The sequence below is a fragment of the Leuciscus leuciscus genome (genome assembly GCF_965113295.1).
Source record: "Leuciscus leuciscus genome assembly, chromosome: 1".
In the NCBI taxonomy this organism is placed as follows: domain Eukaryota; kingdom Metazoa; phylum Chordata; class Actinopteri; order Cypriniformes; family Leuciscidae; genus Leuciscus; species Leuciscus leuciscus.
The window spans coordinates 6,214,490-6,222,717 of NC_138725.1; the positions used below are offsets into that span (position 1 = coordinate 6,214,490).

General features: G+C 35.5%; 1 protein-coding gene across 1 annotated transcript in view; it reads left to right on the forward strand.

Moving 5' to 3' along the window:
• LOC309474055 (uncharacterized protein) overlaps positions 1-8,228 on the forward strand; it is a gene marked incomplete at its 3' end in the record, with an annotated part of 169,306 nt that overhangs the window by 39,494 nt on the left and 121,584 nt on the right. The window lies entirely within an intron of this gene.

The following is an 8,228-nucleotide window of genomic DNA, read 5'->3' on the forward strand; positions in this document are numbered from 1 at the left end:
GCGATCAGATCGAAAGTTGAGTCCGCTCTGGAAGATCTGGTAACCAGTGGAGTCATCGTACCAGTGAGTAACAGTGAGTGGGCTACGCCTGTAGTACCCGTCCCTAAAAAGGATGGTTCCATTAGAATTTGTGGTGATTTTAAAGTCACAGTAAACCCTGTACTGTCTCCTGACCAGTATCCACTTCCCCTCATTGATGATCTGTTTGCTGGCTTGGCAGGGGGAAAGCGGTTCAGCAAACTTGATTTGAGTCAAGCCTACTTACAAATGAGAGTTGATGAGAACTCTAAGGAGTTACTGACAATTGTCACACACAAGGGGCTTTTCAGATACCAGCGTCTTCCTTTTGGTATCACATCGGCCCCTTCGCTTTTCCAGAGGGCCATGGACCAGGTGTTAAGTGGCCTGTCGGGGGTGCAGTGCTACTTGGATGACATCCTGGTAACAGGAAAAACTGAAGCGGAGCATCTGAGTAATCTGGATGGTACACTCCAGCGCCTAAAGGAATATGGTTTAAGAGTGAGAAAAGACAAATGTGAGTTTTTCAAGCAGTCAGTAGAATATCTTGGTCATGTGATCGATGCTGATGGACTGCACAAGGCACCTTCAAAAGTAAAAGCCATACTTGAGGCTCCAGCACCACAGAACACCAGCCAGCTCCGCTCATTCATAGGTCTTCTAAATTATTATGGACGATTCATCAGTGGCTTAGCCACACTGTTGAAACCACTACACCAACTTCTGTGTAGTAACAAGTCATGGGAATGGACACAACAATGTGAGACCACTTTTCAAGAAGCTAAGAAAGCTCTGGTGAAGTCCGGTGTGTTAACCCATTTTAATCCAAAGCTTCCCCTGCAGTTAGCCTGCGATGCGTCACCTTATGGTGTAGGAGCTGTGATATCCCACATCATGCCTTCAGGAGAAGAACGGCCAATAGCATTTGCCTCACGCACGCTGAACAAAGCAGAGAGCAAGTATGCGCAAATTGAGAGAGAAGCTTTGGGAATAATTCTTAAAAATTCATTAGTAGGATATATCTCGTTTAAAATTTTGAAGTTCACTTCCTTAACTTTAGGAGGAAGGGGAAAAGATAAATAATTTAACCAAAATGTTTTTTTTTTCAACCAAATCAAAATCTCTAAGCACATAATCGCGTCTAATTGGGTTTGGGTAGTACGCCTGTAAAATAAAACTTCTGATAACTCTATTTGTGCATTTATCACAGAAATCATGGCCTTCTAAGGAGAGCGGTCTCAGTTCTGGGGAGATTTTGGAGTACAACATGTCATCTTTAACCATTAATCTTAAAGGGATTGGTATGGCTCTGATCATTCTATTAAAAACATTTACGTTACACTGTAATTGGTACTTCTCACAAAACTCTCTATACAGTAACAAATTTCCATAATCATCCAAGAAATGGGCAATAGCCCAAATCCCTTTAGATTTCCATTCCTCAATAAATACAGCTTTTCTGCCAAACTTTATATATCTACTATTCCAAACTGGAGTGTTGTGAGGTGTGAAGTTATGTTTGAACAATAATTTCCAGTAGAGCAGCACTTGCTGATGGAAGGCTGAAAGTTTAACTGGTAACGAGTTACACTCAAAGTCACAACATAATAAAAATTGTATTCCCCCCAATTTATTAAAGATAGCAGTAGGAACAATAAACCAAAAGGAGTGGCTATTTTGAATAAAGGATTTTAACCATTTTAATTTCAAAACTCCATTCATAATGTCAAAATCAATCGCATTCACACCACCATCTTCATATTTTTTAATCATGTCATCCTTTCTTATATACTGACATCTATTCCTCCAAATAAATTTAAAATTCACCTTATTTATTAATTTAAACATTCGTGACGATATGGGCAAGGAGAAGGCTGGATAGATGAGCCTGGACAAACTATCCATTTTAGACAAAAGAACTCTTCCAAAGATGCTAAGTTTTGTCTTACATTTATCTATGTTATTCAACACATTTTTATTCTCCATAACCTCTTTATCTTTAGAAAAAGTAATCCCCAAATATTTCACTTCCTTTTTAATTTGTATATTAGATAATGACAGCAAAGGAGACTCATGCAATGTTAACATTACACATTTGTTTAGGTTTAAATGTAGTCCCGAGGCTTTAGAAAACTGGTCAATAGAATGTAAAGCTAATGGAATTTGATGTTCATCTTTTAGAAACAACGTTGTGTCGTCAGCAAACTGACTTAGTTATATCTCTATCCAGTACTGTTAAACCTTTAATACCATTATTTTTAATCAATATAGATAATAGCTCTGCAACCATTATAAATAATAATGGAGAGCTACCACAACCCTGCCGAATCCCCCTTTTAATTGGAAATCTTGAGCAGGTTCCATGCCCTAGAGCTACAGAGCTATTGATTCCATTATATAACATTTCAATTAAGTTTATAAATTTTACTCCAAAACCAAAATGCTGCAAAGTTTTCAAAATAAAAGGATGTTCAACAGCATCAAATGCTTTGTAAAAATCAAAAAAAAATAAGAAACCCACTTTCTTGAACAATTTCACTATAATCAAGTAAATCTAAAACCAATCTAATATTATTATGAATTGATCTCCCCCCCAAAAACCCAGATTGTGTCTCACTTATTATTGAAGAAATACCCTTTTTCAGCCTAGCAGCGATAGCACCAGAGAAAATTTTATAATCAATGTTAAGCAAAGTGATAGGCCTCAAATTGTCTAATATTATTTTATCTTTACCAGCTTTTGGGATCAATGTAATTAAACCTTGCTTCATACTTTCAATCAACTCTTTTTTTTTCAATTCCTTCTTTTAGGGCACTGAATAATACATTTCTCAAATCTCTCCAAAAAAAATAAAAAAATTATTAGTGAGCCCGTCTGTCCCTGGGGATTTATTTAAGGGCATCCTCTCAACCACTGAATCCAATTCTTCTATTTTAAGATCTGAATCACATAAAACTTTGAAAGAGTCCTCAATACAAGGAATATTGTTCTGAATTTGAGCAAAAAAAAGATCTGACTCATAAGAGGAGAAATCTGAGGAGTATAATGTAGAATAAAACTGAAACACTTCTTTTTCAATTAGTTTAGAATCTTTACATTCCTCACCTTGAATCATTAAACAACTAACAGAGTTCCTTTGCAGTCTATTCTTTTCTAAATTGCTGGAATATGAAGAGTTCTTTTCACCTTCCTCGATCCATTTAGCCCGCGATCTTATATATGCACCCTGTGCCCCCTCAAGATACAAATTATATAATTTACTTTGAAGCTCCATAACCTTATCCTTATCATAATTATTTAAAAGAGGTTTGCTACAACACTGACTTATTTCACAAATTAAGTTCCTTTCATATTCTCTTTTTTCTTTTATTAATTTCTTAGAAAAAATAATGGAAAATGTTCGAATTTTAAATTTTAGATATTCCCATTTACTTATATTACCAACAAAAGAATTATTTATCTCTATATCTCTAATTATTTCCCTAATTTTGACAATCAATATAAAAATGTCTCAAATCTCCCTTTACTGCAGTGAGGAGAGGAGGAGTGAAAAAAAGCGCAGGCAAGCCGGACAGTTCTCTCTTCTCGCAGTGGATCCGACACCTGCAAGATCAAAGATGGATTTTGCGGGATTCACACTTGTGCACAGCGTTGCTAATAAACTGGATGTAATTTAAGTTCTGTTGCTTTTATATGAAAATAATTATAATGAACAAGACACCCATTTAATTACATACCAAAGACGTGTTTATCAATCCCTTTTAGTCTAATCACAGACATGTTTTATATATATATAGCCTATATATATTTGTAAATATGACAGCAAATAACCCATAGGATCACACTGTCAGAGAGTTTGGGAATACTAAAGCATTATTATGACCGCCGCTAGCATAGCTAGCGAAAGCGGTCATATAGGGATTGTCAAAGTTTTTTTCTTTTTTTTTCTCGTCATCTACTGAATTTTTCGTCATCGATACCAGGGTCACAGAGAAGTCCCTTTCTATGTTGTGCAAAAATGACTCAATTTAAGAAGGCCTACACATTTAGAAAACTTTCAAAGACTGTTAATGTTTTTGTTGTTGAGTCTGATGAAGGTAAAATCACTCGGATTTACTTTGATATGTTTATTCTATTGTTATTTTTCTACTCACTGTTTTTTTTCCCTTATGTTAGATGAGGAACGACCTATAACACAAAAAGGTAATATAGTTGTACTTCCATTGAATTAAAGGAATATTCCAGGATTTGTGATATAAAACTGTATACTTGTTTTCAAAAGTATAGTCACATGATTTACACATATGCTAATAACATTTTTATGGCTTTAAAAAAAAAAAAAAAAAAAAAAAAAAAACTACAGCTCAAGCATGTACAAGAGTGCAACTGTTGGACTAAAAATGGGTCTTACAGACATCTTTTTTTTTTATCTAATGATTTATTTTAGGTTTAAAGTTCCATCTCCTTCATCACAACTGCAGCCACATCAGTCCATTTCTGCCAACTTTCAGAATCAAGGTACATTAAAACCGGTTTTTTGTTTGATAACTAGACACATGGATACAGATATTAATCTGAATAATGTTTTTGTGACTTGTTAGGAAGTGTGAATGATCCACAATCTCTTCGAGATGGAAACTATTTAATTTCATCATAATTATCTTACTTATTGTCTCCCAAACAGACGTATGTGTTAATTTTTTGCATTGCTGTAGTTAGTTATGTCATTAATTTCTAAACAAATTCTGAACAGAAATATACAAGCTATTTGAGAATTTGGAGAGGAGAATCATACTGAAACTGGACGAAATCCAGGAAAACATCACCTCAGCGGTCAGAATGCAGAATCTGAGGCAGCCAAGCACATCTTATCTCTGATCTCACATAGAGGTGCTGGAGGAACCTTAGTAAGACTGTGGAGGAATTAGAAGAGCTGTGTGAGAAGCTAAAACATGCTGACCTTCCAAAGAAGATGGTAGTGCCACAACACAAGTAACATTACTAACCTGAAATACTTTAAAAACAATCCACTCTTGTGATTAATTGCTGTTTTTTGTTGTTTGTAGATTCGTTATCTGTGTCTTCAGAGTGGAGGATCCTTGGGAGATGGAATGAAAGTAAAAATGACGGCCAAGTAACCCATACTTGGAATTTGACCTCTGCATTTAACCCATCCAAGTTAATGCACACACATTAGGAGCAGAGTAGTGAGTAGTTAACACACACACACACACTGCAAACGTGGATACACACACCCAGAGCAGCGGGCAGCCTTTGTGTGGCGCCCAGGGAGCGATTAGGGGTTAGGTGCCTTGCTCAAGGGCACCTCAGTCATTTCCCACCGGTTCTGGAATCGAACCAGCAACCTTTGGGTTACCAGTTCAACTCCCTAACCACTAGGCCATGACTGCCCCTTAACATTTTTATAAGGAGGAATAAGGAGAATGTTAAAAAAAAATTGGAGATAACTCCTTATGGAAACTTTATAGCTAACAAAGGGAGAAAGGGAAAGCTTAAATTTCAGCAGCTCCTAATTAATGATGTGATCATACGTAAGTTTCAAAACTTGCCACTAATGACTAATAATGTATCTGTGTCAATCCCCAAAATCTCACTATTTGGAAATATAAAGAAGTTTGTTCATCGTAAATGTAAAATTTGTTAGTTTTCAGTACTTAGCGTTCAGACTCGGCACTCATTTTGAAAACAAGATTAATGTTTGAAGCATTTTAATAGAACTTTAAACATCTACCGGAGTGCAAGTTTTAATAACTGTGATCTCTGTATGTAATCAAGGTGCCTGCAGTAAGGCATATCCACACCAAAAGACCCAGAGTGTGGAGGAAATGATTGCTGGGACCCTGAAACATGCCCCAGATCAGCACATCAGGCAAGTGCATAACATTTAATTCTAGCAGTTATAATAGGTTAGATAGGTACATTAGATGGGTACATTAGATGGGTACGTTAGATGGGTACATTAGATGGGTACATTAGATTGGTACATTGTAACATTGACCATATGACAGATTAAAATGTTATCTGATATAATAAAAAATATACAGGCTGCGAAACAAACTATAATATTTTGTCAATAAAATACAACTATTACATTTTTCATATAAAATGCATTTCAAGACATAGGTAGAAATAGCATAGAAATAGCTTTAAAACCATGTCAGCGAGCATTAGATTATTTGTCAATACCTTATCACCTCTTATGCTATCCATAACTCTTTATCTTTCTCTCAGTCTTTGCATAGAGCTGAACTTTTTTAATTTACTGAAGGCTACACATTTTACTATATTAATTCTCAATATGTACACATTCATTTTTAATCTTTTGCCTAACATGATGAAAACGGCTTCATGTTTCTTGTCCCCTCACAATGACAGTAAACTAATTAGGCTGCACATGAATCACGTTACAAAGGCCATTTTCAGTTCAAAATGTTATAACGTTTAACATTTATAATCTAAAACAGTTGTCAAATATTAAATGTTTAGTTTATAGGTACTGTACTTACATCTTATCTCGCACTTGACCGTAAACTCGTGTCGACTGTGGATTCTTCCTGCTAAAAAGATTCGCGCTCAGCGACAGTGAATATAAAAGCCCGCCTACTTTGATTTGATTGGTCATCTCAAATATTTCTGACATTGACGAGCAGTAACAGACCAAAACTTCAACTATTTTAGCCTAACTTACATTAGCCTACTTATGATGTCATAAGTAAAACAAGAATATAGAGAGTATATTTTCAATTAGGCCTATGTTTTGTAGGCCTATATCATGTAGCGAGTTGCATGCATGATCAGTCGCCATGCAAGCTTATGAGTTACATTATGAGCTCATATGTAGAGATCGAGCTGTATGATGTTTGCATTTTCACATATGTGACCCTGGACCACAAAATCAGTCTTATGTGTATTTTTTTTTAAATTGAGATTTATACATCATCTGAAAGCTAAATACATAATCTTTCCATTGATATTAGGTTTGTTAGGATATGACAATATTTGGCCAAGATACAACTATTTGAAAATCTGGAAACTGAGGGTGCAGAAAAATCGAAATATTGAGAAAATCGCCTTTAAAGTTGTCCATTTCTATAGGCGATTGTGCTGCATCCACTCACAAAAATAATTTTTTAATATATTTAAGGTGGGAAATTGACTAAATATCTTCATGGATCATGATCTTTACTTAATATCCTGATGATTTTTGGCATAAAAGAAAAATCGATAATTTTTACCCATACAATGTTTTGTTGGCTATTGCCACAAATATACCCGTGCTACTTAAGACTGGTTTTGTTATCCAGGGTCACATATGCACAATGATAACATAAACAGTTACTAATTACTGTGCTCATTTCGTTATTTCAGGTTAGAAGCCAACAGGAAGAATTTCCATCGGAGTAACCCCGGCCACAGCTGACAACCAGATCCAGATCCAGATCATCCATCTATTATCTCATAACTCAAATACACGACGGAATTCGTTAAAATAACCTGTATTAACCACTTGAGGTGACTTTTAACTCTGAAACATTAATTATTCAACACATACATGCAATACTCTTCCCATTATAAACAAAAGGGTCAACTCTTAACATACAACTGCATTTAACGTCAGAATTGAGTAATTCAATACCATTTATCAAGCATTTTACACACACACAAAAAATATTAATTACAACACTCACCAAGAGAACTCAATTCTCGGCTATGAAGGGCAAAACTCCCAACTTTGGATATGTATTCTCTCCGTAGCAGTCAATAACACATTCACTCGTAACATCTGACCGATGAAACTCAATCCGCACTTTAATCTAAAAGTCTCTCTATTGTTTCTCTGATTTAACTCTTGGTTTGTTCGACTTCGTTCTAATTCTCCTTTCTTCTTCAGGATCGCACCAGCAGCTTCTCTAACTTGAACCTGCCGCTTCACTGTCTCGCATTGAGTGTTGCATCATCACCCTTGCCCTGAGTCCACCTATAAAGGCGGGGTTAACTCACACTCGTTGAATTGAACCAATCTTCATCTTGCTAAATTGGATAACTTTTCTAAATGAGTTTTATGATTTTAGTTTATGCATTTTCTTATTTTCTCTTAGAATCTTAAACTTTCTTCTTTTTTTTCCCCTTTCCCCACAGATATTAATAAAATAACTGTTTAGTATTTTCACAAGTGTTAGTCTCTTTT